At 36.3% G+C, this 14,028-nt stretch overlaps 1 protein-coding gene across 12 annotated transcripts in view; it reads right to left on the bottom strand.

Moving 5' to 3' along the window:
• LOC136851956 (uncharacterized protein CG43867) overlaps positions 1–14,028 on the bottom strand; it is a 1,078,149-nt gene that overhangs the window by 201,207 nt on the left and 862,914 nt on the right. Inside the window, exon 1 of one of the 12 annotated variants that reach the window (XM_067126328.1) lies at positions 9,178–9,312. The exons of the other annotated variants lie outside the window; for them this stretch is intronic. The gene's annotated coding sequence lies outside the window, so the exon portion shown is untranslated. Of the gene's footprint in view, positions 1–9,177; positions 9,313–14,028 lie in introns of those variants that run through there. 12 annotated transcript variants of the gene reach the window in all.

Below are 14,028 nucleotides of genomic sequence, written 5' to 3'. Positions count from 1 at the left end.
CACGAAATGAATCAAGGTTTCTTGCTAAATGGTTACAAATGACCCACAGGAGAGCGTATAAAACTTCAACAACACGCGCGCGCGCTCCCGCAGGGGAAGTTATTGCGTTCATAACTCGGAAGTAATAGAGAACAAAGCGTTATTCTCAGGTTTTCGTTTTTGCAGGAAACTTCCGAATGAACTCTCCAAAAGTAATTCTAAGGTGGGGGTTTTGTTTAAGAATTCTGGTCCTAATTTGAAAGAACTTACGCTATCATTTTACCAAAGTGTGTGAGTTTGTTATCAAGAAATCTAACATTAATTAAAAAAAATGTACGCCATCATTTTCATATTTAGTCTACACTGCTGCGATGAAAAGAAATCACCAGAAATTCTTAAAGAAAAATATTATTTCTATAACCTTATTTCCAGGTATTTGAAATATCTGAAGATTCTGAGTGTAACAAGAATCCAGTAAAGGCACTGAGTCGGCAAAAGACTAATTTATTGTCACACTTTTGGAGATTTCAGTAATATTTAAACAGGGAATCGATCATTCCACGCTCCCAACACGTCTTCCTGAAAACAGGGTGTGGCAGCATTTAAAGTGAACAGCGCTTCCCTGTTTCGTGAATGAAATTTTCAGAGGCCGACTGTCAACTGCGCGTGCGCATTATTTACGCAGGAATATCGGTACTTAAAAAAAAAAAAAACAACCAATGTACGTGAAAAAGCACTAAAAAATATTATCTGTACAGATACAACCGAATGAAATTCACATAAGCGGACTGTCAACTACGCGTGCGCATTATTTACGCAGAAATATCGGTACTTCTACACCAAACAACTAACGTACGCAAAAAAATAACACTTCAGAATGATACCAACACTAATCCAAAAATGATATCAGAATAATCCAGCCGCTTGCAGAAACAAAAGAAGTCAGAAGATCGCGTATCTCACGACGCGAGAATGTGGCAAGCGAACGCACGCTTTTACGCACTCTCTCTCTCTCTCTCCCCGGGAACCAATGAATGAAAGCCGCGCGTATACAGCACATTCTTTCGTCGTCGACCGGGAGAGATGAATCGCTCCCAACGAATCCTTAAAAAGGTCAGCTCAGCTTAAAGAGCAAACGTGAAAATTTTAGATGACGCAGAGAGCGGTCGGTACCGTCTCCAGCCTCCTTAACTTGTCCAGAAGAGGGGATCCGTTTTTAAAAACGCAGAAGGGAGAAGCCGTATACATTTTATGGATCCTTGTGATGGATTCCATTTTATGGATCCTGAGGTTGGATTTCGTTTTATGGATTCTGATGTTGGGATTCGTTTTATGGATTCAGGTGTATTATATTTTAAGGATTCAGAAGATGGATTTCATTTTATGGATCCTGGTGATGGATTTTATTTCATGGATTCTGATGATGAATTTCATTTTTATGAATCCAGATGTATTGTTATTTAAAGGATCCAGAAGATGGACTGCATTTCATGGGTTCAAAATGTATTACATTTAATGGATCCTGATAATGGATATTTTATGGATTCAGATGCTTTTCATGAAATGGATCGTTAAGATATATTTTATTTTATGGATCAAGCACATGGATTTTATTTACGGGCTCCACAAGATTGATTTAACTTCAGGGATCCAAGAAATGAATTGATTTCACTTGTGGGATCCATGAAATGAATTTCAATTAATGGATCCATAAGATGCAATTCACTTATGGAAGATCCATGAAATGGACTTCATTTAATGAATCCTTAAGAAGAATTTCACTTGTGGGATCCATGAAATGAATTTCAATTAATGGATCCATAAGATGGATTTCACTTATGGGATCCATGGATCCACGACATGGATTGCATTCAATGGATCCAATAGGTGAATTTCACAGATTCAAAAGATAGACCGCATTATATAGATTCAGGAAGTGGATTTCATTTTATGGATCCAACCAAGAGAATCCATAATGCAGATCTCGAGTAGACCCTAGGTTATGGAGAATATAGAGTACCAATGAAAAGCTATCCATCATTCCTCCTTCTAATGTTTTAGCTCTGAAGAGAGGAATTTCATTCCCAGTTCAATAAAGCGAGCAATTATTCCCAGGCAGCTTCACAATTCAAAATACTATTCCATTATATTTCACCCCATTGTTTATCATTTCAATTTACAAATAATTTCCTTCTACTCTCTTTGTTAGACCATCTTTCCAATATACCGTTTCCCACCTCGCTTCTATCAAGCTATTTATATATATTTCCAGGGTTGGGGACCACATGAATTGTGACGCCATTTCAGAGAATACAATCAATTAGTCCCTCACACTCTCAACTATTTTCAGACTGAAAAATTCAAGCAGTCATTGGTTACCTTGCTGTTTCTTTTTGTTGGTTTTCAAGACGTTTTCAAGTTATGCAAATCTGCCGTGCTTTTCCTTATTTTTTACTACGTCCACATTCATCTTCCTATTAAAAGCTTCTTATTCTTTCTTTCTATTTTCATGTTTCTTATAAAATCTTGTTAGTCTTTCTTCCCCCGCCCCCGGCCCCGTGTCTCCTTCCATGCGCTGAGTGCATTGTCTTTATCAGAGACCAGAAAATATGCAAATATTCAAATCAGTCTAACAAGGAATACTGTATTTCATCGAGGCGTGATATATTTGTGGACAGCTTTCCACGTCAATCATGGTAGCCTACATAATATACCAATTACCCACAAGCAATCTAAGATGGGTCAAGTAATTCATGGAAGCCTGCACACTATATAAACCAATTACCATTTCCGACTGAAAGGAAACTGGTCAAGTGCGTCCAGATCATGGAGAGAGAGAGAGAGAGAGAGAGAGAGACCCATAGATTGGTACCATCTTTATGGAGGAGGGGGTAATAACCAAGGACATTAATTGTAATCGTTATTGAAAACAATGCGCATATCGCAATAGGATAAGAGGTGCCATGCGCAATTAGAATTACTTCCCACATTGGGGTAGCTGAAATGACAGACGGCAGCAGATCTTCTCTCATCAGACAGAATATCAACGCATTTAGCCGACTTAGGTTAAAATAATAGTATTGGTTGACCTGTGATGGTTGACATGCCACAGGGAATGAACCTCCGTAGGTCAAGGGTCACGACTGTAAAATAATAATAATAATAATGCACAGGCGATCTGAACCTGGGTCATGTTACAACGTAGGTTGGGTCACCTGATTTCAGGATTGTCTTGATTGATGTGTTGAGAGAGAGAGAGAGAGAGAGAGAGAGAGAGAGAGAGAGAGAGCTCTCGCCTTCACAAAGTATAAAAAGTTGAAATACGCATATCAAAAATCTTTTATCTCTTTCTCTATACATACATACATACATACATACACAAATATATGTATATACATATAAATATATACACACACACACACACACACACACACACACATATATATATATATCGGAAGTAAGAACATACAAATACAATTAAGGTGACTGTAATGTAACAGAACTTCAGCATTATCCCGACGTCCATTGTCAAGCAGACCAAACCAGGATCAAATACTTGAATAAAAAATATAATTCACAACACAAACATTCGCTATCAACCGACAATCAAAACACAGCACAATCTCACTACGGAAAATGACTTAAGAACTGACATTCGAAATTGCCGAGTGCATTTTCAAAACTGTCGTAGGTACTACTGGCCCACTCAGCGTCCGTTCCACTCTTTGAGAATGGGAAAATCTCCTTCTTCCGTATTCTTAAGAGATTAGATCCACGTCTAGGGCTTCTGCAAGGTCGAAGGTCTCTCTCTCTCTCTCTCTCTCTCTCTCTCTCTCTCTCTCTTTGTTCCTAAGGAATTCCAAGGAAAATGAGAGAGGAGAATTAACTGAGCAAGATGAGGTAGGGAAATGACTGTGGGCTTTCGCTTATTTTCGGCGGTTTAATTGCGTACAGATTTTTCATAAGAGTTATTGTATGTAATACAACTATAGGTGTATATATATATATATATATATATATATATATATATATATATATATATATATATATATATATATATATATATATATATATATATATATATATATATATATATATATATATATATATATATATATATATATATATATATATATATATATATATATATATATATATATATAGCCTATATGTCACACTTCACCAAAAATTAAACAATATAGAGACTGTGTAGCTCCTGACCAGTTTCGACTTTTTTTCCCCAAGATATTGAAAAGGAGGGCCTACACCTAGTCTCTTGCTTTTGACCTGTGGTGAAGTGTGACAAAAGAATCACGTGTTAACGTGATTATGACTGAAATTAGAAGTGAAAGCGTATGAAAACCCTCTTTCGAATTCATCAGAGAACAAAAATTACAAAGATGGAAGCGAAGACGAGTGTTGGGAATAACAACATCAAAATACAAGGGAAAATATTACCAGGAATAGGTAAAAAAAAAAAAAAAAAACAAAAATTACGAGAAAAAAACTCAAAATGAAAACAAACATTACAAGGACAATATCAAATTAAAAAGGCAAATATTACGAGAAAATATCTCAAAATGAAAGACAAATATTACAAGGAAAATTTAAAAATAAAAAGACAAATATTACGATGAAAAACGTCAAAATTAAAAATATATATATATATATGATGAGGAAAAGCGTCAAAATAAAATGAAGAATATTAGAAAGAAAAATATTAGAAAAACAAATAAGAAAATCGTTTACGAGAAAAATAAATGAACAAACATTACAAGGAAAAACGTCAAAATAAAAAGAAAAATATTACGAGGAAACCGTCAAAATAAAGGCTGAAAACCCGCTTCATAGTTTTTTAATTAAAAAACAAAAACCTTAATGCTCCTGTTGCCAAGAACTTTCAAAGTTTGGTGGAGAGCAATCTTGAAGTTCTAAGCCCTTCTTTACTTACAATATCAGAACACTAAAAAAGGCCTCATGAATAAACATTGCGCTGTCTATCTTATTTATATTTATTCCTTAAACGTATATATATTTATATATATAAATTATATACAGTATATGTATATATATATATATATATATATATATATATATATATATATATATATATATATATTATATATATATATATATATATACATACTTACTGCCTAAATGAGGTCCTTTTACTTTTTGTATGAACTCACAGTGCAACTGTGCAAGTGATCAAGTTTCATATATATATATATATATATATATATATATATTGTATGTTCAGTAACTGCTCTGATTTCCTTCATTATAACTACGATGCAAAGGCCTTTATTAATTATTAGTTAATGCCATAACTTCTATACCAAAAAAGAAAATATTCCATTAGCATACTTCAAGTTCCGGTAGGAAATTCGTATTAATAATTGCCTTGGAACAGACTACCCAAAAAACCAGGTCGACATGCTGACCTTCTAAAAAAAAAAAAAATGAGGTCACGTGTCAGATCTAGCCAATCACAACCAAACTTAATCTAGCCTAACCTAACCAGTATTCAACTGGAGAAACCTTGACATTTAACCGAACATTTCGATCAACGGTGTCAGGGCCAGTTATAAATTGTAAAGGGCACAGGTGCCTGAACAAACTACAGTTTCTTTCTGTTTTTTTTTTTCTGTGGCCTGGAAAAGCTTTAAGCTGCACTTAGTAAAAGTGGAACTAAATGCAATTGCAATACATTCCCACGGGAAGGAGAAACAAAAGATTTCGTTCACGCAGGGTGCCGACGGAGGGTGGGGGGAGAGGGGACGTCTGTCTACAGAAGAAGAAGAAGAAGAAGAAGAAGAAGAAGAAGAAGAAGAAGAAGAAGAAGAAGAAGGAGGAGGAGGAGGAGGAGGAGGAGGAGGAGGAAGAAAAGAAAGAGAAGAGGTAGAAGAAAAAGACGAAGAAGAAGAAGAAGAAGAAGAAGAAGAAGAAGAAGAAGAGGAGGAGGATAAGGATAAGGATAAGAAGAGAAGGAGGAGGAAGAAGAAGAAGAAGAAGAAGAAGAAGAAGAAGAAGAAGAAGAGGAGAGGAGGAGGAGGAGGAGGAGGAGGAGGAGGAGGAGGAGGAGGAAGAAAAAGAAGAAGAAGAAGAGGAGGAGGAGGAAGAGGAGGAGGAGAAGGGGGGGGGTAATGGAAGGGTGTCTACAGGAGAAGGGGTGAAGTAGGAAACACAAAACGTGCAATTCCTTTTCTATTTCTCTTAAAACACTAAATGGAAATCTATTTTCACAAATGCATCCAAAGTATGATTTCCTGAGTGATATTTACGCAATGGACAAACGAACTCCATGATAGTAAGAGGCAAGACCCGATTTTAAATGTTTTAATTTCAGACGCCTGCAGAACAAACTATCCGTAAAGAGGTACGAAAACATGGATTGAAACTACTTCCTGAACGTCAAATTATTTGATGTCTTCCCACTCAGTTGACTAGAGGCGACTGTCATGATTTGAGACATGAAAATCTTCCGTATGCAATTCCAATCTTTATCAACTCCTTTTTGTCTATCTATAACAAAGACTTTCCTTCCTAACCAAGGGAAGATAAAGAGCTATTTTTGCTTGTTTTTCAAAATACTTTGGAAGTAACAGCGTATGAAATTCACGGAAGAGACTCCTAAATACTTGAAGGAAATTCGTTTTAATGAATGAGTTTTCCCTGAAAAAAAAATGAAGTACCAATACAACATGCATGACTGTCAATCATCCTGCATTCCCCAAATGTAATCATATACAGAAAACAAGACATTTCACGAACATAATCAAAGACGAGAAGCATCCATTGAAGCCTTTCAGTAAATGCCATGGAACACAAATGTCAGTGCATACAATGAAATCGCTTCCGCCGACAACTTTCTCTCGTAGTAGTAATAGTAATCAATCACTCGTTGCAAATAACGAGCAACAAAAATCCCTTCATTGACGACAAAGGCTTTCCACACAGATACCCAAAGACATACACACAAACACACACTCACAAACGCCCCCAAAAATGCCAAAGCATAAAGGCCAGTTCAGCCCGGTTTATAAATTCTGTTTGCTCGAGGTCTGAGTCTTCCTAACGAATGCCGGCGACATATTTATTATGGAAAGGGAAGCGCTCCGGTTTTATACGGCGTCAAAAATGCAATTTCTTTCCTGCCCCCCCCCCATCTTTGTGGGGGCCGAACAATGAATTAAAACCAATAAGGTCACCAATATCAAAAGGTTCTGATGTCACTGCATAGAGGTGCAGGTTCTTTTTGAATGAATGAATTACTTTACACTTGCTAAGACACTTTGTCAGTTTCTTCTACACTGCCAGATCTATGCATATACGAAAATTCATCAATATATATAATGAGAAGAATTAATACAATTATAACAGCTGATTACCATTTTACTCCATATTCTGTAATAAGCAATACCTGCAATCACATTAAATGGAAATCATATAATACACGCTCTAACTCGGGTATACACGTGAGAGAGAGAGAGAGAGAGAGAGAGAGAGAGAGAGAGAGAGAGAGAGAGAGAGAGAGATTGTTGTTGTTGATTTCGTCTGCTACGAAATTTCAAGCTGACTGAGAGAGAGAGAGAGAGAGAGAGAGAGAGAGAGAGAGAGAGAGAGAGAGAGAGAGATTGTTGTTGATTCCGTCTGCTACGAAATTTCAAGCTGACTGAGAGAGAGAGAGAGAGAGAGATTATTGTTGATTCTGTCTAAGAGAGAGAGAGAGAGAGAGAGAGAGAGAGAGAAGAGGAACAAGCATCCACCAATACTGACAGACACACAACCACCAGCTACATACCTCCTACCACCTCTCATTTCCCATTACCTCCTCAACCCACAACCCTTATAATCCCTCCTCCTCTCTCCTTCCCCCCCCCTAACAGCCTCAACGCCGCCCGACCAAAGAGAGAGAGAGAGAGAGAGAGAGAGAGAGAGAGAGAGAGAGAGTCACAGGGCCATTGCAGCAGCAGATCTTTCCTTCCCCTTGTCTAGACTCCAAAAGAGTCCCTGGCAGGCAGTCCCTTCCCTCCACCCCTCCCCACCCCAACCCCCCAAAAGCCATGGGCCGTGACGTCACAGGAAAAAACCCCTCGACCGAAACCTTGGCTCAGATACAACCCTTTCAATTGCCTATTCTTTCCTGCAACCCTTTTTTTTTTTATTATTATTATTATTATTAGACAAGTATCAGTGAAGGTTCTACGGAGACCTTCCTCGTCAAAGATGACACAGGCTCTCTGCTATGAATAACCTTTTAGCCACCTACCCCATCTTTTTCCCTTTCCTCTCCCTCTCCCCTCAAGTGTCTAGTACTCCGGGGGCGTCTTTGTAATCTTTTGTAGGAATATACTATACTCAGCTCCATTAATTCATAGCTTGCAAAAAATAAACAGTCTTACGTCAACTGACGAAGACGTTCAAATAACAATGAGCAAAATTAACACTTTGTATAATATTCCTCTAATCACAGTCAGAGAGAGAGAGAGAGAGAGAGAGAGAGAGAGAGAGAGAGAGAGAGAGAGAGATAATCTTTATTTTCATTTGATACAATGGGTATTCAGTTATAAAATCAATTAAATATATAGCTTATCAGTAGAGAGAGAGAGAGAGAGAGAGAGAGAGAGAGAGAGAGAGAGAGAGATTAGTTTACATTAAGGAGGCCTTACCCCACCAACTGCTTTTGCACAATAGCAGCTCGTATGTGATGGTAAAGGGTTCAAGTAAATAAGTCTGGTGTGGACTTCTGGACTTTGGTCTACCAACCGACAGGGAGAGAGAGAGAGAGAGAGAGAGAGAGAGAGAGAGAGAGAGAGAGAGAGAGAGAGAGAGAGATTATCGCTAATTCTGTCTGCCACAAAATTTAAAACTGAATGCAAAAGTTCGACAGCCAACAATGAACTGCATATAGACTTACATTCAAACTGCAGAAGCCTTGAGCTTTCAAGGAAAACAGTAGACTGCTAAGAGAGAGAGAGAGAGAGAGAGAGAGAGAGAGAGAGAGAGATTCTTGTTGATTAGCTTGCTAGGAAACTTCAAACTGATTGCGAGAGAGAGAGATTACTGTTGACTATTGCTACGAAATTTCAAGCTGACTGACTGAGAGAGAGAGAGAGAGAGAGAGAGAGAGAGAGAGAGAGAGAGAGAGAGAGAGAGAGAGAGCAAACACAAAAAACTCCTCCTGACATAACTTACCCGTCGAGTGTGAGTAGAGAGAGAGAGCGCACAGCTTCTATTATGAGCTGGAGGAGTAGGAGGTAGAATAACCTTGGGGGTTCCAAGGGGGGAGGAGTAGGTTCCTGCTTGAATCCCCCCCGAAGGTTATCTGGGTCTCCTCATGGTACTTCTGCGGCCTCCCCCGTCGGAGGACCAACCCTCATCAACGCTAGCGACGATGGAGCCAACAAAAATGGTTTGTTTTGGGTCCCCGGGTTTTCCAGATCGCGTAGACGATACAGCGAAGCGAAAGATCCTGAGGTTGATTTTAAAAGATAATATTTGCACCACTTTACAACAGAAACCGATACTCCACCACAAAACGCACTAGGAAAATAAAACGTTTTTCTTTTATTATTTTCAGTGAAAATACCTAATAATGAACATTCAAAGCTCCACACGCCATTTGTTTATCATCTCTTAGCTGAGAAGGCGCGCGGATGAAAATCATCTTATCCACATGAACACTGGCCATCGACCTACATATGTTACCACATACGTTTACTGGTGTATTTTATTTTTCCTTTTTTATATATTTTTATAGTACGGCAACGTTCATGAACGTTACTTATCTTCCTTATAAAGATTTTCTTTTTTTCAAGTACCAATTCCTCTCCTCTTCAATTTCCAATCACTAAGTGCAAAGATGTCATCACTAAATCATGTACCATGTTGATAATTATCAAATGATATAGACGGTACATTAACTTCCCGATATTCATAAGAATTAAAACTTACAATTTTTGTTAAAGAGTCTATTCTTAAGAGGAGCCACCTCCACTATACCGTAATTAGCAAAGTTGTTCGCCTGAAAAACAGTTAAGCAAAAAACTGCTCAAAATTCGAGGGGAAAATAGAAAATTGATGGTGTAAAGTATTTGGGAGTCTGAAGTTTTACCGGGAAAAAATATACCTCACGTTTCGCAAAACTGCTGATATATAAATAGAAGTCTGACATTTATGTGCACAGTCATATAGCCTATTTGATCACACACACATGCACACACACACACACACACACACATACACATATATATATAAATGTATATATATATATATATATATACATATATAAATTTATATATAAGAATATATATACACAGTATATTATAAGTATAAATATACTATAATATATATATATATATATATATATATATATATATATATATATATATATATATATATATATATATATATATATAAGCTTGATAACAACAGGACGAAATGTGCCAACCCAAGAACTTATTAAAAGGGTTATGGGAAAAATCAAAGGAATATTACAACCAATAAAAGATCGCAATAAAACAAATATTATGTGACAAAAAAATCGATCATTAAAACAATAAAACAAAAATGGCCGAACTAAAATGAAAAAAAATCAACACCCCTTAAACATCTGAGACGACGAAATCAAAATGCAATCGACAGGCGAAAGAAAACGATGAAAAGTACAGCGTGAGATTCCACCAATATTACGAAATCATCAGTCACAGGACGAAATTCACAAAATGAATGACAGATAACCGATCTATCTGGTCCCCTTATGTGCCCAGTCCAAGGACGGACCAGATTTGGTCCTGACCAGACAGGTAACCAGATGAGACCGAAATATAACCAGACCGATGACTTTTATGACAGACTTCTAGATGCTACTTCTTACTTTTTCTTCAGATCGAATTTGACCTACATAAATAATAAGAATTGATCAATCGTCAGCGAAGTGAACACAGAACTGGATCAAATGGAACGGAATGGAATATAAAATTTAGGCCAAAGGCCAAGCACTGGGGCTTATGAGATCATTCAACGATGAAAGGGATATTGGGAGTACAAAGGTCTGAAAGGTGTAACAGGAGAAAAAAAACCTACGAAACAACTGTTATTATAGAGGATGGAGAAGAAGATGGACAAAAGAGAATGTGAACGGAGGTACAGTAAAAGAAATGCAAGGGGCTGCAGCTAGGGGCCGAAGGGACGCTGCAAAGAACCTTATGTAATGCTTACAGTGCACCGCGAGAAGGGAACTGGATTAAACAACTTATGAAAAAGCCAAGAGAAACAGCGATAAGCAAAGCCAATATAACACAATTGACAATCATTAAAGAAACTGACTGATAGATACAATACTATATTCTATCAACTCATGAACCAGACAAGTACCCTAAACCAATTCTCCTTGTATTTTAATTAGTTACTCCCTTTTTTTTCTATTTATTTATTAATCTGTTCATTCACTTTTTCTTTTCTAATAACCAGCTCTTCTGTTTTTTCTATTACCTTCTGTTACTTTCTTTCCGATGTACTTGAATTTCAAGTCAATAGGCCCTGTGGGCTTGTTCCATATGAACAGGGTTCATCCTCTGAATAATAATAATAATAATAATAATAATAATAATAATAATAATAATAATAATGTGTAAACTAAAACATTCCAGAATCCCAAAATAACAAAAGAACAGCGATTTTGCAAAAAAAAAAAAAAAAAAAAAAAAATTAAATTAAATAAAATACCGTGTCACGTTGTAACTTCCCGAAACAAAACCAGCCAGCACGGGCTCTTTTTCCCAAAGAAGCCCGTAGCAAAAAAAAAAAAAAAAAAAAAAAAAAAAAGCGAGCCAGACAGTCATGCTCCCAGGAGCAACTGGGAGCAAGGTGACTGGAAGACGGATTCGACAGTCAATACAACTTTAACCGGGAAGCTACAACATCATTTAAGCTGAAGATTCTTATCACCGTTCAAGATTTCCGAGATAAGAGAGAATGAATAAATGAATATTTTGATGCATAAATTAAGGAATAGTGAAATGGAGCTCCTATTTATATTGTCGTTATTCATTTATACAAGCAGTGCTAAGCTCCAAAGGAAAACTGAGTGAATTAATAATATTTTAATGTACAGGTTAACCAACAGTGAAATGGAATTCCTGTTCACATTATTATTTTTCGTTTTTACAAGCAATGACGAAAAGAGGATTCTATATACCTAAGATCCCTAACAGGTAAAGCTGCCAATTTACAGAAAAGGGAATAGAGAAGTGATGAATAAACGATGAAATTATTAACAAAGAGAAATAATAATAAGGATAAATAACACTAACTAAAATAACGAAGAACATAAATAGAACTTCACTAATCATGGAAGGACGATTTGCGGAAAAACAGAAAGTTCTCAAGTTTACGAATAACAGAAGCACATCAGGCAAAACCAACGAGAGAGAGAGAGAGAGAGAGAGAGAGAGAGAGAGAGAGAGAAAATGACGCCTTAAAACCACATGCATCGAGGCATCTTCAAACAGATCCGAAAGGTGGATACGTTTCTATTTACTCGGAGAAAAATAGAAATAATCTGAGCATGTCTCCTACATCCAGAACGAAAATTTCAATCAACTGGGTATACACGTGACGTGACTCAGTTTCAGACCTGTTTTATTTACTCACTTCCTCTTCGTTCAAGTTCAGTATTCATCCCAGACCTTTGTCGTAAAAATCACATTTTACATAAATCTTTTAAAACGATTTTTATTCAATTCATACGTCTGTTCGTTCCAGCGCAGAAAAAAAGGGAATCATTTTTAGTCCCCTTTCTCTCCCCTTGCTCTGTATTCTACACAAGCATTAAAACAAATGCATGTCGCTTCGAAACATGCGCAGGTAATACCCATCACGCTTGAAAGACGAGAGTTAATAAATTTCCAAGATGGTCCATTTCAAAGGTATATGTTTAGAAACTGGAGCATATCCACGGTTTTAAGGTTTCAGGGAAGTCATGAAAAATGTGATGTAATTTTTAATATATTCTCTTTCAAACTAATTCATTTACTACTAAAGAACATCATTATTCGTCAGTATCTAAATATATCACAATAAATAGGACAACTTCAACCAAAGTATTACAACTGATGAATGACCCGTATGTTTAATCCCATGAGGGGGGAAATAAGACTCAGATTCGTTTCAAAAGCAGTACGCTGTGTAACTGGAGGTTAGTAAACTGAAGAGGGTCGATTCCATGGTGAAAAAGGGTATGGGACTACCAACCTCATCCCAGAAGTATTGAAAACGACCGGAAGGAACCAATCTCTATGGTAGAAAAGGCGAACAGTTAGAAACTATATATATATATAAATATATATATACATATATATTATATATATATATATATATATATATATATGTGTGTGTGTGTGTGTGTGTGTATGTATGTATGTATTACAGGCCATATAATAACTCAAATATATTCACATTTAGCAGAGGGTCTGTATAATATATAAAACATCAGAATATTGAACATATCAAAATAATTACATTTCACTACTGAATGAAAATGTATTTGCCTGAACAAACATACATAAAAAATATATATATATATACATATATACAAATTATACATAAATTACTATATACGTGCGTATGTATTTATTTATGTGTGTATGTATGTATGTATGTATGTCTGTATATTCAAGCCATCAAAATGAATGAAAATGTACAATAAATGATGATAGTGTCAGTGAAGAATAGGAATAGGAAAGATTAAACGAACGGTTAATTTGCATACATCAAGGGTGATATCAGTATTGATTAATGAATAGATATTTAAAAAAAAAATCGATAACTGACGAGTATCGATTCACTTGATACACTGTGAAGGAACATGAGTCACACTGATGTTGTTTACTGAATGGCAACACGAAACAAAACATATTAAGCCCCATAAGTTAAGGTAATGTCATTGCTTAAAAAGTAACATTAATTTACCTTATTATAAGCCAAAGATAAGAGACAAAAAAAAATACATAGGAGTAATTGCAAGGTATAGATTAAAGACGATTA

The sequence above is a fragment of the Macrobrachium rosenbergii genome, chromosome 24 (genome assembly GCF_040412425.1).
Source record: "Macrobrachium rosenbergii isolate ZJJX-2024 chromosome 24, ASM4041242v1, whole genome shotgun sequence".
Classification (NCBI taxonomy): domain Eukaryota; kingdom Metazoa; phylum Arthropoda; class Malacostraca; order Decapoda; family Palaemonidae; genus Macrobrachium; species Macrobrachium rosenbergii.
Note: the sequence above shows the minus strand (reverse complement) of the source record. Positions and strands in the feature narration are given on the sequence as shown.